The following is a 20,603-nucleotide window of genomic DNA, read 5'->3' as shown; positions in this document are numbered from 1 at the left end:
GTGTGACCAGCAAAGCACCCCCACACCATCACACCTCCTCCATGTTCATGGTGGGAACCACACATGCGGGTATCATCCGTAACTCTAATGAACTTATCCTCTGCAGCAGAGGTAACTTAGGGTCTTCTTTTCCTTTGGTGGTCCTCATGAGAGCCAGTTTCATCATAGCTCTTGATGGTTTGTGACTGCACTTGAAGAAACTTTCAAAGGTCTTGAAATTTTCCGGATTGACTGACCTTCATGTCTTATAGTAATGATGGACTGTCGTTTCTCTTTGCTTATTTCAGCTGTTCTTGCCATAATATGGACTTGGTCTTTTACCAAATAGGGCTATCTTATTTATAGTCCCCTACCTTGCATAACACAACTGATTGGCTCAAATGCATTAAGAAGGAAAGAAATTCCACAAATTAACTTTTAACAAGGCACACCTGTTAATTGAAATCCATTCCAGGTGACTACCTCATGAAGCTGGTTGAGAGAATGCCAAGAGTTGATGACAGTGCAAACTGTCATCAAGGCAACGGGTGGCTACTTTGAAGAATCTCAAATATGAAATATATATTTAACACTTTTTTGGTAACTACATGATTCCATATGTGTTATTTCATAGTTTTGATGTCTTCACTATTATTCTACAATGTAGAAAATAGTAAAAATAAAGAAAAACTCTGGAATCTGTGTCCAAACTTTTGACTGGTACTGTATATTTATATTTAGTATATTTCTGTTCTATTTCTGTTATTTCTATTCAGATTATCTTCTGCTGCTTATTCTAATCTATAATTATCATTGCCAATAGTTAGAAAGGAGGATACCAGTGATTAGGGCCGGGATGATACCAGTATCACTATACTTGTTAGTATCATGGCAAGGAATCAAAACATGAAGCGGATTTAAATTCTATAGGAAAACAGCCCTAATGTTGGAAACAAGCATCATTATGTTGTCATCCAGAGTCACATGTATTTATTTTCCAAGCTTAGCACACAGTATTTTACATACAGAAGGTTTTTAAAGGACCAAAGAGTTTGGTCTGCTCCCTGTTTTCATTTTTGCCATGAAAGAAATATTGCGATATTGGTATCGTCATGGCCCTACCAGTAATACAGAAATGCCAACTGTCATGCTTAGTCACAGATTTTTTTTTAAAGTAGCCAAGTCATTGGAGGAAGAGTCCAGAGAGGAGTTCATAAGATGGGTTGAGGGGTTGAAGGTGGCGTGGATGAAATCTAAGAATGCTGCTCATCTGTCTTCATCACCTGCTGTCACCGTGGGGCCGAGAAATGCTCTCTCACTCCTTACAGTCTGGCTGACAGTTCGATTTGGTCCCTCTCTCTCCCAATGCCACAAACCATTGGGGAGCTTGCCTCAAGGTACTCTCGGCTCAAGAGGCCCCAGACTGGATCAATAACCGTCATCACTTTACTGAGGCAGTGGACTGAAAAGAGGAACCAAGGGGAAGAGGACTCCTGATCACATTACTACCCCCCCCCCCCCCCTCCCTCCTCCTCCTCCCCTGAGAGGGTAAGGTATTGTTACTGTGGTTGAGTGTCAGCAAAAATACTGATTTCGCCTCAGTCTCTACTATCCAACTCCTCAGGGGAATAAATGGTGTGAAAGCATTCATGACAGTTGAACAAAAGGGCAGCATTTATCCTGTAAAGGCTGGGAAGGGATAGAGAAAAACAAATCTACTCCCACTATCTTGGATAGGCTATATTGTTGGATTAGAGCATATTACAGAGGTGCTCACATGTTACCGACTGATGCTAAGCACCATTCTCTTTCTTGGTCTTAGCCTTGTAGCCAACATATAGAATAAATTATATACTGTATGTATGAGGGTTGGGGTCAATTCCATTTCAATTCAGTCATAGGGCTCTATTTCCAGCTGGTGCTAACATGCTGACCACACCAGTCGTGTCACGTGAGCGTTGCAAAATAAATGTACACATACATGTTATTCAATCATTGCACCCACACTGCTCGCGGCGCCAACGAGCGTCTGTGTTGCCAAGCGCTAAAATAGAAGTCAGTTCTATTTGTGATGCTGAACCCGGTGCCAGTCCTGCCTTTCCCATCTCCTCATTGGTTTATAGAAGCAGATACCCACGTGCCATCTCCCCATTGTTTAAACCCACGTGGTTGATTGAAAGATGAACTGAGGTCGGTAGGGTCGGTTGTGGTAATACTATGAAAGTTAGATGCCAATCACCATATAAAGTCCAAAGAAGAAAAAGCCTGGAAGGAGGAGAGATGACTAGAAACGATTCGGTTGACCGTTTTATGTGTGGATTAATTGTCGGAGTAGAGGACCTTGTCCATTTCAGGTAAAATAACATTTATATCCCAGGACAAATTAGCTAGCAACAGCAAGTTGCTAAATAGGACAAATTAGCTAGCAACTGCAAGATAGTTAGCTAAATTGCCATAAATCTTTAATGGTTTTCAACCTGTCCCAAATTAATGTAATTGGTTCAGAGTTTGTTTCGATATTTCAACCTGCGGTGTCCTGATCACGTTTGGTGTGGGGGGACAAAATCAATTTGCGCACGTTGGCGCGCGTCCGGTCTGGGCGCTGCTCTTGTCAAACTACGCAGCCTATCCATCAGTGCAGCCTATCCAGCAGTGATGCACAGTGCCAATTTGTGCCGATGAACCTCGTGTTTAGAAACATTTTAAAAAACTAATGTTTTTTTTCCCATTTCGTTTCATTAGATTAAAAACCATGCATAATTTCATCTCCCCTTAAAAGGAAGGCTCTTTTTTATCCTGCCCAATGCATTTGCCAAACAGCCAAGTCGATCAATAAAGGGTTTTGCTCGTGAGACTGCCTTGGAATAGGTCTAAATATTCATCACCAAAACTTTATTAAAAGGACACGTTTGGACATTCTTTTAGCCAGCTCCTGTTATTGTTTTTGGATGTGCGTATAGCCCCCATCCATGCACGTGACCATTATGCTCATGGAACGAGTGATGCGATGATGTTGGTGACCCAGTGGCAATTGCTTGTTTTCTGTTTAATTTGATAAAAAACCAAGCCCTCCGTAGCCTACAATAACGAAGGCTGGTTCAACAGCAATGAGTATGTGTGTCTTCTTTTTTTATTAGCCATTAGCTAAGTCAATAAAGGGTTTTTCAATTATCTACTCGTAAGAGTGCCTTATATATTTTGGAGGTTTTTGCCCGCATTATTCAAATGAATCACAATTCCCATACCTGCATAGGCTCCTTCATTTAGCTTGTTCAAGTATTCATCCCAATTTCTAAAGAGCGCCTCTCGTCCGATTAGCCAAAGACGCGCTCCTCCAAACGTATTTAAATTATTCCGTCCTATCATGCCACATCGACGGTAGATTTATATTTCTTATTGAAAACGTGCCTCGCACATACAATGAGCCTGAGTTATTTGTATTTCTGTAGAAGTGTAAATGTTGGCTATGTGATGAGTAAAGACATTAGGCCTAGGCTACATAGCCAGTTAGAACAACGTGAACTGGAAACATGCCAAACATACTGTATTTCGCAAAACTGGATGTATTTTGCTGTTACTATTATTTGATGCAGTATGCTATTTAAACATCATCAATGGTCTAGCACAATAATATTTAATGCCCTCCAGCCGAATTGGAGTTGATAACAATGCAAAGACTCAACAGCATACATAACTTGAGACAACCGCATGCTGTATATACTATGACAGTGATGCGTCATTTTCCAGGAAGTAGCCTTGTCATTTTTTTTTTTTTTGTCGGCTTTTTGAATGGTCTTCAATGGGAAAAAACATAACACAATGGTCTTCAGCGCAAAATCTTAAAAGGCATCTGACAGAAGAAAAGTAATCTACAAACACAAAGGATGTATGGGAAGTTGGGAATCTTGCCCAAATGTTAGAGGGATGCCACAGACTAATCTAGTCAAAGCTTCGTCACTGCTGTTCACTGGTTCCACTTCCACAGACATAAAGGGCTGGACTATGTAAAATACAGTTCCCTGTGCGATCAGCATACTTCGCTCTACAGTCCTCTTAGTGCTTCTACACCTGCATTGCTTGCTGTTTGGGGTTTAAGACTGGGTTTCTGTACAGCACTTTGAGATATCAGCTGATGTAAGAAGGGCTTTATAAATATATTTGATTTGGATTTGATTTGATTTAGTTCCTACCGGTCATAAACCAGGATTACAAAATGAAAGAGAAAAATCTCATTTCCACTATGGTTCAGGATATAAATGCAGCGAAGGCAGTCCACATGTGGTGATGGAAGGAGCTACAGTCCTGGCTACTCTGCAAAATATACAACATACAGTGGCAAGAAAAAGTATGTGAACCCTTTGGAAATACCTGAATCTCTGCATAAATTGGTCATAAAATTTAATCTGATCTACATCTAGGTCACAACAATAGACAAACACTGTCTGCTTAAACTAATAACACAAACAATGATACGTTTGGATGTCTTTATTGAACACACCATGTAAACATTCACAGTGCAGGGTGGGAAAAGTATGTCAACCCTTGATTTAATAACTGGTTGACCATCCTTTGGCAGCAATATTCTCCACCAAACGTTTTCTGTAGTTACGGATCAGACCTGCACAACGGTCAGGAGGAATTTTGGACCATTTCTCTTTACAAAACTGTTTCAGTTCAGTTATATTATTGGGTTGTCTGGTGTGAACCGCTCTCTTGAGGTCATGCCACAGCATCTCAATCGGGTTGAGGTCAGGACTCTGACTGGGCCACTCTAGAAGGCGTATTTTCTTCTGTTGAAGCCATTCTGTTGATTTACTTCTGTGTTTTGGTTCATTGTCCTGTTGCATCACCCAACTTCTGTTGAGCTTCAATTTAGCGGCCAGATAGCCTAACATTGTCATGCAAAATGTCTTGATAAACTTGGGAATTCATTTTTACGCCGATGATAGCAAGCTGTCCAGACCCTGAGGCAGCAAAACAGCCTCAAACCATGATGCTCCCTCCACCATACTTTACAGTTGGGATGATGTTTTGATGTTGGTGTGCTGTGCCTTTTTTTCTCCACACATAGTGTTGTGTGTTCCTTCCAAACAACTCAACTGTAGTTTCATCTGTCCACAGAATATTTTGCCAGTAGCGCTGTGGAACATCAAGGTGCACTTTTGCGAACTCCAGACGTGCATGTTTTTTTGGACAGCAGTGGCTTCTTCCGCGGTGTCCTCCCATGAACACCATTCTTGTTTAGTGTTTTACGTATCGAAGACTCGTCAACAGAGATGTTAGCATATTCCAGAGATTTCTGTAAGTCTTTAGCTGACACTGTAGGATTCTTCTTAACCTCATTGAGCATTCTGCGCTGTGCTCTTGCAGTCATCTTTGCAAGGCGGCCACTCCTAGGTAGAGTAGCAAGAGTGCTGAACTTTCTCCATTTATAGACAATTTGTCTTTCTGTGGACTGATGCACATCAAGGCTTTTAGAGATACTTTTGTAACCCTTTCCAGCTTTATGCAACTCAACAATTCTTAATCTTAGGTCTACTGAGATCTCTTTTGTTTGAGGCATGGTTCACATCAGGCAATGCTTCTTGTGAATAGCAAACTCAAATTTTGTAAGTGGTTTTTATAAGGCAAGGCAACTCTAAACATCTCCAATCTCGTCTCATTGATTAGACTCCAGGTTATCTGACTCCTGACTCCAATTAGCTTTTGGGGAAGTCATTGGCCTTGGGGTTCACATACTTTTTCCAACATGCACTGTGAATGTTTAAATGACGTATTCAATATAGACAAGAAAAATACAATAATTTGAGTGTTGTTAGTTTAAGCACACTATGTCTGTCTATTATTGTGACTTAGATGAAGATCAGATCAAGTTTGATGACCAATTTATGCATACATCCAGGTAATTCCAAAGGGCTCACATACTTTGTCTTGCCACTGTATATGTAATTGTAATTATTATCATAAGCTGTACTTTTTAAAGGAGTTTTGCATAGTATACAGTATCAGTCAAAAGTTTGGACACACCTACTTATTCTAGGGCTTTTCTTTATTTTTACTATTTTCTGCATTGTAGAATAATAGTGAAGACATCAAAACTATGAAATAACACATATGGAATCATGTAGTAACCAAAAAAGTGTTAAACAAATCAAAATATGTTTTATATTTCAGATTCTTCAAAGTAGCCACCCTTTGCCTTGATGACAGCTTTGCACAGTCTTGGTATTCTCTCAACCAGCTTCATGAGGTAGTCACTTGGAATGCATTTCAATTAACAGGTGTGCCTTGTTAAAAGTTAATTTGTGGAATTTCTTTCCTTCTTAATGCATTTGAGCCAAATGAGTTGTGTTGTGACAAGCTAGGGGTGGTATACAGAAGATAGCCCTATTTGGTAAAAGACGAAGTCCATATTATGGCAATACATGAAGGAAATTTCACGAACTTTGAAGGTTTCTTCAAATGCAGTCCCAAAAACCATCAAGCGCTATGATGAAACTGGCTATCATGAGGACAGCCACAGGAAAGGAAGACCCAGAGTTACCTCTGCTGCGTAGGATAAGTTCATTAGAGTCACCAGCCTCAGAAATTGCAGCCCAAATAAATGCTTCGCAGAGTTCAAGTAAAAGATGCATCTCAACATCAACTGTTCAGAGGAGACTGCGTGAATCAGGCCTTCATGGTCGAATTGCTGCAAAGAAAACACTACTAAAGGACACCAATAATAATAAGAGATTTGCTTGGGCCAAGAAACACGAGCAATGGACATTAGACTGGTGGAAATCTGTCCTTTGGTCTGATGAGTCCAAATTTGAGATTTCTGGTTCCAACCGCCGTGTCTTTGTGAGACGCAGAATAGGTGAATGGATGATATCTGCATGTGTGGTTCCCACCGTGAAGCATGGAGGAGGAGGTGTGATGGTGCTTTGCTGGCGACACTGTCTGTGATTTATTTAGAATTCAAGGCACACTTAATCAGCAAGACTACCACAGCATTCTGCAGCGATACACCATCCCATCTGGTTTGTGCTTAGCGGGACTATCATTTGTTTTTAACCCAACACACATCCAGGCTGTGTAAGGGCTATTTTACCAAAAAGGAGAGTGATGGAGTGCTGCATCAGATGACCTAGCCTCCACAATCACCCAACCTCATCCCAATTGAGATGGCTTGGGATGAGTTGGACCACAGATTGAAGGAAAAGCAGACAACAAGTGCTCGGCATATGTGGGACCTCCTTCAAGACTTTTGGAAAAGCATTCCAGGTGAAGCTGATTGAAAGAATGCCAAGTGTACAAAGCTGTCATCAAGGCAAAGGGTGGCTACTTTGAAGAATCTCAAATCTAAAATATATTTTGCTTTGTTTAACACTTTTTTGGTTACTACATGATTCCATACGTGTTATTTCATAGTTTTGATGTCTTCACTATTATTCGCCAATGTAGAAAATAGTAAAAATAAAGAAAAACCTTTGTTGGTGTGTCCAAACCTTTGACTGGTACTGTATGTGTGCAAAGCAGATAGCCTTACAAGGTAAACATAAAGTCTCAACAGTTAAGTTTAGGCATTAATTCTGACTGGATAGGGTTAAAACAGCAAAAACTCTAACGGTTACATGTAGGCATCAATTCCGACTGGTTAAGGTAAGGGTTAAAGTTTTGGATAATATTAAAACAATACTAATTAAAACGAGTGCCTAACACTGGGATTGAACCTGTAATCCTCGGAGCCATAGTGAGCCTACTAGAATTTAAAAAGCGCTCACGTTGCCCTTAGTGAACGGTATTGAAGGCTTCTGCTGTCATCCTGGGGACCTGGACAAACGTCTAATACTGCAGTGAATCTGGTGTGAGCTGGCTGGAACAGCATACTGACAGAGGGTGTACCTGTATCGGTTGTAACTACTGATCATTCGCTATCAATTAGAAAAACAATGTGAGAAGAGTAACCTACTGTTCACCATGAGCTGGATTGCTGGTGTGTTTCAAAGGGTAAGTTTGTAACTATTCCACTAAGGTTAGAGTTGTCATTCACTGTCATATGTTTTTGTTTTTTATGTTTAGGTACAATGTGGACACTTCCTTGACAAATAATATTCTGGCACAGTAAAAGAATGGCAAAAAAATGCAAAGACTGTGGATGAGAAGTGTTAGCATTCACCTTTGGCACTCCCGTGGTACATGTGGGGGAGACATGCAGCAGTGGAGGCTACTGAGGGGAGGACAGCTCATAATAATGGCTGGAACAGAGCAAATGGAATGGCAACAAACACATGTTAAGCATGTGTTAGATTTATTTGATACCACTACACCGCTCCAGCCATTACCACGAGCCGTCCTCCCAATTAAGGTTCCACCAACCTCCTGTGACATACAGGTACATGGACTTGACCCCCCCCCCCCTTTTTGCCCTCAGAACAGCCTCAATTCATTGTGGCATGGACTCCACAAGGTGTCGAAATCATTCCACAGGAATGCTGGTCCAAGTTGACTCCAATGCTTCCAACAGTTGGCTGGACTTCCTTTGGGTGGTGGACTATTCTTGATACACACAGGAAACTGTTGAGTGTGAAAAACCCAGCACCATTGCAGTTCTTGACACACTTCTTGGCACCTACTTCTATACCCCATTAAATCTTTTGACTTGCCCATTCACCCTCTGAATGGCACACATACACATTCCATGTCTCAATTGTCTCAAGGCTTAAAAATCCTTCTTTAACCTGTCTCCTCCCCTTTATCTACAATGATTGAAGTGGATATATCAAGTGACATGAATAAGGGATCATAGCTTTCTGCTGGATTCACCTGGTCAGTAGGTGAGAGTAGGTGTTCTTAATGTTTTGTATACTCAATATATATGAGATTTAGAACGTACTACTATTACTGTCATGCTGTTAAATTTAAAGTTGTATGTTGACATTTGTGTCTTGAAAGGTGGTTTGAAGTTTACACAACTGTCCTAGCCTGGTGAGAGGATAGCATGTTTTGGGGGCATGATCTTTGTGCCTCTTTAGCTTTCTCACCAATCATTATTCATGATAAATTCATGATTATTTGTAATCATGGTAGCATCCACATGAATGTAAAAGTGTTCAGAAACATATTATATTCTTAATTACAACAAAAGTTACTCCAAAATGACACAATACATTATTTACCATACATTTTTATTGAGCACAACACAATCCGAAACACACCCAAAGCAAACTGTAATGGCACCCAACAAATTAGTAGAGTCACAAGCTTGATATAGTCATTGCATGCTAGGAAAATGGGACCAAACACTAAACTTTTTACTAAATTGAATACACTATAAGTAAATTTGTCCAAATACTTATAACACCTTCAAATGGGGGGACTAGATACAGTACATAAAGTGCATTAATTTCTAAACGGATATGTATGAAAATACCCTAAAATAAAAGGCGACATTCTCTATTGTCACCTCATTTAAAAGACCCCTCACATTTGATCTCAAATTCAAAATACTGGCGTATAAAGCCAAATTAAAAGTTTTAGCTTAACTATCCAAATAAATACGTATTCATGGACATTTATGTAGAGGTTGATACATTTTTTGAGGGGGCAAATCAAGTCTGACATTTTATTTGGAGTTGTTGAGAAAACATGTGGTAGCTTCTACAGACAGATTAGCCTAGTATTCTCTTTTCAGAAATAGGCTCTTGCTTTCCAAACTGTACGTTTTTACCGCAATTGCATTTTCAACCCTAGAAATAGAATCCATAGATCGTCCGTGCCCATTCAAGTCAGGAGTTGCAGCCATCTTGAGTGTACCATACGTTTACCAGTCAAATTGCCAGTGTTAGAGGTTCCAACACCCTTCTATGGATTCTATTTCTTTGGCCGCAATGCATAAAACTGCTCAAATCGCGGCTTTCTCGACTATGCAAGACAGGAGTAATTATATAATTTTGTCAAATGTATTTACATTTATCAGAGGGTGCTGCAGCACCTTCAGGACCCCTACTTCCTGCGAATATGGTTGTACCTCTAAAACCATTCATTGTTTTCACTGTAAATATAGAAAACACAGAACAAAACAAAACATTAGTGTGTACTTTTCCATTTGATAAGGGGAAAACAACCTTATTTCACTGTAGGATGGGATCAATTGCAAGGTAGTACAATTGGGTAGTTTGTGTAAACAAAATGTTTAAACAAAACATAACTTACTTCTTCTCCGCTCACCCTCAGAGCTGTGTCTTCTTCTTCTTCTTTGATGGATTTTCCTCTTCGGAGACAGAGGAAGATGATGAGGACGAGTCCCTGCTGCAGTCCCCTGGTTGATTCCCCCTCGCTGCTGGAGTCTCCGCCTGATTCGAGCATGTAGCCTACTGCTGGTCGGACCTTACACACAGACTAACTATTTAAAGCAGCAAATGAAATAAGTAATGTAGCGTTTGAAATCATGATACTCATAACAATACAGTCCACCTTTTAATCTTAGGACAGACTAATTCTCAACCGTAATTTAAATGTAAAAGTTCATTAAAAGATTATGCACCTCTTGGGGAAGCCAGCTGGCTTTGGAGGAAGACCTTGTCTTCCTTCAAGCTGGTTATGGTGTACAGCAGCACTTTGTTCTTGTCTTTTTCTGCCTGGAGCTCAGCTCTCAGCTTTGGATCAGCTGTGATACACATACACATTTTAAGTCAGGACTCCCGCCCATCAGACTGCTTCTCTCTCTCAAATCAAATGGAAGTGAGGCTATTATAGGCTCCCCATGCATTGCATAATCACAACTTGTCCGCTGGGATGTTTTAATGACCATCCCCCACTTTAAAAAGGGTTTTGAATGAAAACGGCAAAATCCCAGTTATTTTTCATGTTTTGCCTACATTTTGACACACTAGCATCAATATAAACAGATTATATTTGTAAAATGTGCAATCAAAATAGTAAAAAAATATATAAGATCCTTTCAAACGATGCTCATGTTTTAATTGCTCACTGCCGACAGACAACTTCTTCCAGGTCGGATCACAACTTCCAAGTTATTTCCCTCCATCAAATTGACCATGCTGAATACAGCAGTAACTATAAAGTACCATTGGCTAATAGGCAATGTAATTACTAATATTCTTTATATTCACTGCAGTAACTCACAAAAAAAAGAACATTCAAATAAATAAATCATACTCTTGTTAAAACATTGTTTTGTCACCTAGCTAAATTCTCCGGCCATCATAGTATCATCTTAAAATCATTAATGAAATGAGTTCCCATCAGAGCCATCATTTATTGATAGAGTTGGGACATTGTGGCTTCTGCATTATGATACATTTACATGACACCACAACATTCTATTGCAGCCTAAATATATGGCTCTGGTTCTCATGATCTGGCTTACCCCCTTCTATTACTCATTAAACTGAAAATAAAGTTATTTGATTTTGAACATATAGGCTTCAATTAATTCTACAGCAATTTACCTAAGACTTACCACTCGTGCTATCAACAGGCTTGTCATCTTTTTGCCGTTTTCCGCTGCCTCTGGTGTTCATCGTGTCTGAAAAAAGAAAAAATGACATTACATTATTACTGTTATTAATAGAGACATTATTTTGAACTAGATGTAATTCAGTCTGGTAGCTGTTACTTACCTTGCTTGTTGGTAAGTTGGTAATTTCTTGTTAATTTGTTAGTCAAAGATGATCTATACACCTCTCAGGTAATGTCTAATTTGCCTCATTTTGCCTCGATTCTATAATTTCAAGTTTTGACTTTGTTCAATCATAAGCATGCATGCTTTTGCAGAATATTTAATGCAATCCTCTCATTGGGCATCTCCCTCCCTCTCCCCCTCTCTCTCTCCCTCCCTCACCGTCTCCCTCTGTCACGGTCTCTGTGCTGTGTGGAACTTCTAGGTCGCTGCTGCTTCTTGGCTGGGGGAACGAAGAGGTTCTGGAGTCGGCTGTACTGGCCCTCCGTAGGAACCCCTGGGTCCCTACTTGGCTCTCTTCAACAGGGGCATCTTCACTGGACAGGGAGATTAGCTTGGGGCATTTGTTTGGCATGTTAAGCTTCACAACATCATAAAAACACAAACTATCATCATGGAATGACAAATATATAATTGAAAAAGACATCCACCATACTCTCTTAGAAAAAAGGGCTCCAAAAGTGTTCTTTGGCCTTCCACATATGATAACCTTTTTTGGTTCCAGATAGAACCCTTTTGGGTTCCATGTAGAACCCTCGGTGGAAAGGGTTTTACATAGAACCAAAAGAGTTCTACCTGGAACCAAAAAGGGTTTTTCAAAGGGTTCTCCTATGGGGACAGCCAAAGCAACCTTCTAGGTTCTAGATAGCACCTTTTTTTCTAAGTGTGTATGAATAAGAAGGGAGGGGTGAGATGACTTCTACTCTGGCTATGTTCCCATTCTCTTTCTTTTTCCTGAAGTGTGCACTCGTTCACTCCCCCTTATGCATTTAAAAGTTTGGATTGGTGCAAGCATGACTGGAAGGAGTTTCCCACCATATTCCTCACACCAGTCCATTCCTTTTAAATACATGAGTGGGAGTACACACTTTAGGAGAAGGGATGAAAATTGAAATACAGCCAGAGTGTAAAGCGTAACACCCTGACTACACCGCTCGTGTCACGTACACAGGCATTGCAAAATAAATTTAGAAATCTATATTATTCAATTATTGCACCCACACTGCTTGCGCTCGTCAACGAAGTCAGTTCTATTTGTGACGCAGATCGCGCTGCAAGTCCTCCCTCTCCCATCTCCTCATTGGTTTATAGAAGCAGATACTCACGGGCCATCTCCTCATTGGTTATACCCACGTGGGTGATTGAAAGACGAACTGTGTTGTTAGCAACAGCAAGCTAGCAACAGCAAGCTAGCTAAATAGGACAAATTAGCTAGCAAGTGCAAGCTAGCTAGCTAAATTGCCATAAATGTTTAATGCTTTTCGACCTGTCGCCAAATTAATGTAATTGCTTCAGAGTTTGTTTTGATATTTTAATCTGCGTGTCGTGATCGCGTTTGGTGTGGGGGGACAAAATAAATGTATGCACGATGGCGCACACACGCAGCCGGTTTGGGTTCCGTGTAAAGCAAAAGGTTTCGTAGAGTAACACTCATGCATTTATGTGGATTCTTTTTAAAGACTGTATTGCAGATGAATAGCTGAAGGCGGTCTGAGGAGAAGCCTGGTCTGTGCACTAACACTGTATCCTGGGAGAAGAGAGAGGGTTTCAAGTCACACTAATGTACAGTAGTGCATACACTTATGTAGAATATACACTAATATTCACACTAACATGCTGGCCACACCGCTTGCGTCGCACGCACGAGCGTTGCAAAATCAATTTTAACCAAGGCACATTTCACTCTGCGGTCCAACTCATCCCAAACCATCTCAATTGGGTTGATGTCAGGTGATTGTGGAGGCCAGGTAATTTGATACAGCACTCCATCACTCTCCTTGGTCAAATAGCCCTTACACAGCCTGGAGGTGTGTTTTGGGTCATGATCCTGTTGAAAAACAAATGATAGTCCCACTAAGCGCAAACCAGATGGGATGGCGTATCGCTGCAGAATGCTGTGGTAGCCATGCTGGTTAAATGTGCCTTGAATTCTAAATAAATCACAGACAGTGTCACCAGCAAAGCACCCCCACACCATCACACCTCCTCCTCCATGCTTCACGGTAGGAACCACACATGCAGAGATAATCTGTTCACCTACTCTGCGTCTCACAAAGACACAGCGATTTGAACCAAAAATCTCAAATTTGGACTCATCAGACCAAAGGACAGATTTCCACCGGTCTAATGTCCATTGCTCGTGTTTCTTGGCCCAAGCAAGTCTCTTCTTATTGGTGTCCTTTAGTAGTGTTTTCTTTGCAGCAATTCGACCATGAAGGCATTTATTTGTCCTGCAATTTCTGAGGCTGGTAACTTTAATGAACTTATCCTCTGCAGCAGAGGTAACTTTGGGTCTTCCTTTCCTGTGGCGGTTCTCATGAGAGCCAGTTTCATCATAGCGCTTGATGGTTTTTGCAGATTGACTGACCTTCATGTCTTAAAGTAATGATGGACTGTCGTTTCTCCTTGCTTATTTGAGATGTTCTTGCCATAATATGGACTTAGTCTTTTACCAAAAAGGGCTATCTTCTGTATACCACCCCTACCTTGTCACAACACAACTGATTTGGCTCAAACACATTAAGGAGGAAAGAACATTAACTTTTAACAAGGCACACCTGCTAATTGGAATGCATTCCAGGTGACTACCTCATGAAGCTGGTTGAGAGAATGCCAAGAGGCAAAGGGTGGCTACTTTGAAGAATCTCAAATAGAAAATATTTTTGGATTTGTTGCACACTTTTGTGGTTACTACATGATTTCATATGTGTTATTATATAGTTGTGATGTCTTCACTTTTATTCTACAATGTAGAAAATAGTAAAAAATAAAGAAAAACCCTGGAATGAGCAGGTGACCGATGGCTTTGTCCATTCATATACAGTCATTGGAATAAGATTATATGGACAGGGGGATCTGACTCTAAATCTGCACTGTTCTGCACGTAATACATACGGCCCCTGGACTGGGGGCCGTATGTATTACGGCCCCCAGTTATATTATATTATTATAACAGACAAGTGGTGATGAAGTATCTCAGGGAAGATAAGAGAAATGCAGTAGGGTTAGTGTATAGCGCATGTACCAATGGTAGGGGACCAAGTTCAAGTCAACTCCACTACAGTTTTGACATACAAAATGATACGTGATGAAAATATGTTAACACAATCATCAAAGTAACTGTCAGGTGAAAATCAAAATTTTAAAAGTGCATATTCTGTAAACTCATACCCAAATAATGTTGTTGACACATACTATACTCATATTTGAGGCCAAAGCATAAGTTAGAGGAAAAAAACACCTTTAACTTGTATCTCAAACAGACCGTTTCAGAAATGCTTGCTATTCCTTCATAGAACATCAGATCATGTTGGCTCATTGGCTGAGCTGGCAAATGACAGGTATATGATCACACCATTCTGCTGTTGTGTTACGCCCACACCATTCCAAAACAGAAAAGCTGCTTTTTAACATAATAAACCATTTTAGAAGGAAAACTATTGCACTTAATTGTAATTTATAGGTCATTTTTCATAGAAATCTGAAAACACTGTATTGTTACTTAAAAAATGTATGGCACTTCTCAGCGACATTTCCATCCCATAAAATATTATCTATAGGTCCTGGTCAAAAGTTGTGCAATATATAGGGAATAGGTGCCATTTGGGATGCAACCACTCTCCCTCACCAGGCAGTCTCTCTTGATGGTCTCCCTCGCCCGGCAGTCTCTCTTGATGGTCTCCCTCACCAGGCAGTCTCTCTTGATGGTCTCCCTCGCCCGGCAGTCTCTCTTGATGGTCTCCCTCGCCCGGCAGCCTCTCTTGATGGTCTCCCTCGCCCGGCAGCCTCTCTTGATGGTCTCGCTCGCCAGGCAGCCTCTCTTGATGGTCTCCCTCGCCCGGCAGTCTCTCTTGATGGTCTCACTTGCCCGGCAGTCTCTCTTCTTGGTCTCCCTCACCAGGCAGCCTCTCTTCTTGGTCTCCCTCGCCCGGCAGTCTCTCTTGATGGTCTCCCTCGCCCGGCAGCCTCTCTTGATGGTCTCCCTCACCAGGCAGCCTCTCTTCTTGGTCCTCCTCGGCAGGCACTTTCTCTTGATGGACTTGCTCGCCACTTGATGGACTTGCTCGCCAGGCAGCCTCTCTTCTTGGCCTCCCTCACTAGGCAGTCTCTCTTGATGGTCTTGCTCAGGGCATTGTAGTTGTCTGACTCCAGCAGCAGTCCATCAGGCAGGTCCTGGATGAAGTCCAGGTCTTTGAAGGTGGGCACGGCCTTGTCCCGCTCCTTAGCTGAGGCCCGTCTCTTATAGGTAGAGCCCTTCAGGTCGTACTTGAAGTGCATGCACGCAGAGGCACGTTGTTCATGACAGTGATGTAGATGTTCTTGCCCCCCGCCTGGACGCAGTACAGGCCATAGAACTTAGACAAGGTTCTCTTGTTCTGGTGTAGGTTCTAGAGAGGAGGAGAGGTGAAACGAGAGAAGGTGTAAGTATATCAATCAAATCCACTTTAGAACTTGTCTATTAGTGTAGAACAAAACATAGAGAATAAACCAGGAAGACATTGAGGCCAAAGCTTGAATTGAGTAACGAGATTAACTTGGTAACTCAAAACACAAAACATAGGATCAAAAACATGCACACACTAGCCCACAAACTCTCTCTCTCGTACCATGAAGTAGCCAGGCAGTAGTTATTGTAAGAACTCAGCCTCTTTGTGATGCACAGTCTTAATGAGGAACTGATCATCGCTGGAGACAGAACTGAGATCCACTGGGTTCAGAGTTGGACAGCTCAATCAGTTCCTCATCACACAGAGAGTACTGAAACCAAAACAGTGATTAATTACACAGTATTTAAATAGACCATTCCACCACCTGCATTCACATTCCCATCAATGATTTCTCCGTTGATATAATTTATACTCCACTGTTTTACTGTATTTGGAAAAAGCCACAGGATGATTTTTCAATACCGTCAATACTATTTCTTTGATGTTTTTCAATACATTTTGAATATTGTAGCTACTTTAAGCTAATACCTGCAGTCAACTTGAGCAATACGTTAGGAGATAAAGCAGATTGTTTTCTTGTAACGATTGTCATTGGGAGAAGGAGAAGAGGACCAAGGTGCAGCGTGATAAGTGTCCATATTAACTTTTAATAAATACTAACACTTGAACAAAAACAACAAAGTGACAAACGAAGAGTTCTGCAAGGTGCAACCAACACTAAACAGAAAATAACTACCCACAAACACAGGTGGGAACAGGCTACCTAAGTATGGTTCTCAATCAGAGACAACGATTGACAGCTGCCTCTGATTGGGAACCATACCAGGCCAAACACATAGAAATACAAAACATAGAATGCCCACCCCAACTCACGCCCTCTTCATTTCAACTGTCACATTATTTGACATTATGAAGCTTACAGTAGTTCCCCAGAACAGCTGAGCCAGTCAGGTGTTTGTTTGTAAATGGCACAATGGGAGAAAGCGAGCTGGTGAGTCCATGGCGTTCTATATCTATCAGCGAGTCTCTGTTGTGCAGTGCACATGAGGTGATGAAATTTCGCAATTCACTACTAAATGTTTGCCATCAGATATCTTATAAAGGCTTTCTGCCAGAAGTCAAAAAGCTCTGGATGAGTAATCTGTACAGCTGCCATTTTTTCCCTGTGCCTCCTACTAGCGTTTTTTTTTCTTTCCCATCTGCTCCATGTATACATTCCAGAAAAGAATCCATCAAAATGTTGTTCCTTTGCACAATTTCTCTCGTTCACTTCCGCTTGTAAATGTGCACACTCAGTGAAAATGACATTCGGTAGCTACTAGTTATGCTTGTATAACTTCATGAGCAGGATTGGCCTGTCATTGCTATTAGTTTATGTTCATTTTCGCTCATTAGCATTTAACTAACAGCGTCCATGTGATTTTGTTATTAGTTTGTGCTAATTTTGTTAGCATTCTGGTAATAGAGGCCCAATGGGCTTTTCTTGTATTTTTAGAGCCCCCTTATGCGGGTAGTACCGTAAATCCCGGAATGAGAGAAAGACAGTATGACATGAACATCTGGATACCGGCCAAGCCCACATTCTACACTTGTTCAGAATGCAATATTGACATAAAAACATAATAGAAACCCATACAAGTTTGCTTCTGAGAATATCTCCCACTCCCTCTATACCTCCCTCTCCATCAATGAACCAACCAACCACACACGCACGCACGCACGCACGCACGCACACACACGCACCTGGGGAAAGAGATGCTCTCCACATCTTCAAAGTCCTTGAATAGTACATCTCTCTTTTGCCTCTGGCACAGGCTGCCTAATGTGTGGATGATGCCCAACTGGATGGCACCTTTCAGGGCAGATGAGGTGGTCTGGAGGAGGGCAGAGCAGAGAAATAGAGCGAGATGGAGGAGGTGAATACAGAGTAAAGATAAATAAAGAGAAAGTATTCAGCAAGTGCAAAATATAGTAATACCCAATCTAAAAGATGAATAACAATGGATCAAAGGGTACAGAGAATGTGCAAACAGGCAGTTAAAATAAATTAAATTAAACAAGGAGAATTTATATGTACATATGTGAGGGATAAAATGTTGAGTGCAAGAAGATGTACAGTGCATATTTCATTACAAAATCACATTTGGCCAACATTTGGCCTCCCACAATGAATACAAAATTGTTTGTCGAATTTGGCCCACTGTTGGTCCACACAGGACTGGCCGAGGACTGGCCGAGGCAAAGCCAGCAGTGCCAAACAATTCCTGCAAGTGGCCCGGAATCGTCTGCTATCTGGACAGGTTGAGCATATGTATATATTAAATGGATACTTCAGGAATTATCTACTTCCCCAGTCAGATAAACTTGGGGATACCATCTTTATGTCTCTGTGTCCAATATGAAGGAAGTTAGAGGTAGTTTTGCGAGCCAATGCTAACTAGTGTTAGCGAAATGACAAAGTCTATGGGTATCTACTAGAATACCAGCAGAATACCATAGACTTCTACTAGAATACCATAGACTTCCAGTCATCGGGCTGACGTTAGTTAGCATTGGCTCATTAAATTAAATGTAACTTCCTTCATACTGGACATAGAGACATAAAAATGGTATCCACAAGTTCATCTAACTCTGGAGAAGTAGATAAAAGGCCTCATTGTCAAAATCCTGAAGTATCCCTTTAAACTCAGAGGAGGAGTGCTCTGAGTATGAAGGGCATGTCTGGGGTGCACACCCTATCAAATCGTAGCAAAATGCAACAGAAAACAAATGTTTTAATTCAACAAATTCAGGTAGGTCTCTCCCTGTTCCGTCCCACTTGGTTCCTAGTGAACCAAGATCAAATCACATAAACATTCCTGTCAGAATGCTCTTGTTTGTACAACAAGTCTCTCTTAGGTTTAGGTCACACATGCTAAGGAAAACCCAAAGACACTTGGGAGTTGAAATAGAACACATTTTTGATTTGCAGGACGGGGAATTGCATTGAATGAAATTATTATTTTGAATGATCTATACCCTCTAATAATGTGATTGGATATCTGTGAAAGGCTATCTGCAGGTGCTGACTATTCGTGAAGCACTAGTTTCCCTGCGTGAAGTGAAGGGTAGGCTACTCAATCACCAATTTTGAAGTCTGTGTAAAAAGAGGGAACAGGTTAAAGCCATCAAATTATACAAATTCTCCCTATAAGATCAGGTGAGATTTGGTTAATAATGTGATTGGTTACCTGCATGTTTAACACTGCCAGGTCTCTCACCAGAATCCTCCCAGTACGGATGAGGTAGTTGACTGGTTTAGGCTTGGAGAAGAGGGAATATATTTACAGACATTTTCATCATGTTGTTTTATAGAAAACTAGTGACTTGATGTTAATGTTTAATATCCTCTAAAGACTAAAGAGTATCAGAATGGATAGACTCATGGAGATAGGAACACACGAGGGTCCAGACCAAGGGATTAAAGCCAGACAGGTCCACTGCCCAACCTCCTCATCCACATACTAAGGAACAAGACACGATCAAATTAAGAGTCAGTTTGAATGATAGATTGTTATTGAACCAATCCTGCTAATGAAGCAGTATTATTATAGCATTGGTGCCAGTCTGTTTCAGCTCTCTGCCATCTCCTTATAGGATTGCCATGCCAATATCATATTGCCACGATTAAATTGGCAAGAGCAGAACAGACTGGTACCCAGACTATTAATAGGCCCTTTCTTACCTGAACAATGTGATGTCTTCCTGGTCCAGGGTGGGCTCATGATCTTTATGAATAAAACTATTTCAAGGATTATTTTCTTTAAGTAAACAGGTTGGTTTCAAAGCGCAAGTTTGTTTTTTGTTATTAATAGCATTTGGGCTACATTGAACAAAGTATCACATCTCCTCTGGGCTTGCTAGGAATCATATCTATTCTACGTCCCAAATGACACCCTATTCCCTATATAGTGCACAAAGCCTTGGTCAAAAGTAGTGTACTAAATAGGGAATAGGGTGTCATTTGGGATGAACTAAGTGTCCGTCCAGACTTAATATGTAATACTGCTGTCTGGACATTTTAAACTCTATAAACTTACTGTCCTCAACCTTGACACGGGCCACACTCCAAATCAAATCAAATCAAATGTATTTGTCACATACACATGGTTAGCAGATGTTAATGCGAGTGTAGCGAAATTCTTGTGCTTCTAGTTCCGACCATGCAGTAATATCTAATAAGTAATATAACCTAACAATTTCACAACAACTACCTTATACACACAAGTGTAAAGGAATGAATACGAATATGTACATAAAAATATATGAATGAGTGATGCCCAAACGGCATAGGCAAGATGCAGTAGATGGTATAGAGTACAGTATATACATATGAGATGAGTAATGTAGGGTATGAAAACATTATATAAAGTGGCATTGTTTAAAGTGGCTAGTGATACATTACATTACATCAAGATGGCAAGATGCAGTAGATGGTATAGAGTACAGTA

General features: G+C 40.8%; 1 long non-coding RNA gene and 1 pseudogene across 2 annotated transcripts; both read right to left on the bottom strand.

The window, feature by feature from the left end:
- Positions 1 to 9,130: 9,130 nt before the first annotated feature.
- LOC139558661 (uncharacterized) lies at positions 9,131 to 11,843 on the bottom strand. 2 transcript variants are annotated; one of them, XR_011671615.1, is made up of 5 exons: positions 11,607 to 11,843; positions 11,447 to 11,512; positions 10,508 to 10,630; positions 10,177 to 10,366; positions 9,131 to 10,015 (listed from the first exon to the last, which is right to left on the bottom strand). It is a non-coding gene; the product is annotated as an uncharacterized lncRNA (long non-coding RNA). The 2 variants fall into 2 exon arrangements; XR_011671614.1 differs by having other exon boundaries at positions 10,177 to 10,350; positions 11,607 to 11,842.
- Positions 11,844 to 15,572: 3,729 nt separating this feature from the next.
- Positions 15,573 to 19,349, bottom strand: LOC139558905 (phosphatidylinositol 4-phosphate 5-kinase type-1 alpha-like; annotated as a pseudogene).
- Positions 19,350 to 20,603: the final 1,254 nt, after the last annotated feature.

This window comes from Salvelinus alpinus, chromosome 29 (genome assembly GCF_045679555.1).
Source record: "Salvelinus alpinus chromosome 29, SLU_Salpinus.1, whole genome shotgun sequence".
Taxonomy (NCBI): Eukaryota; Metazoa; Chordata; class Actinopteri; order Salmoniformes; family Salmonidae; genus Salvelinus; species Salvelinus alpinus.
This window is presented reverse-complemented; position numbering and strand designations above follow the sequence as displayed.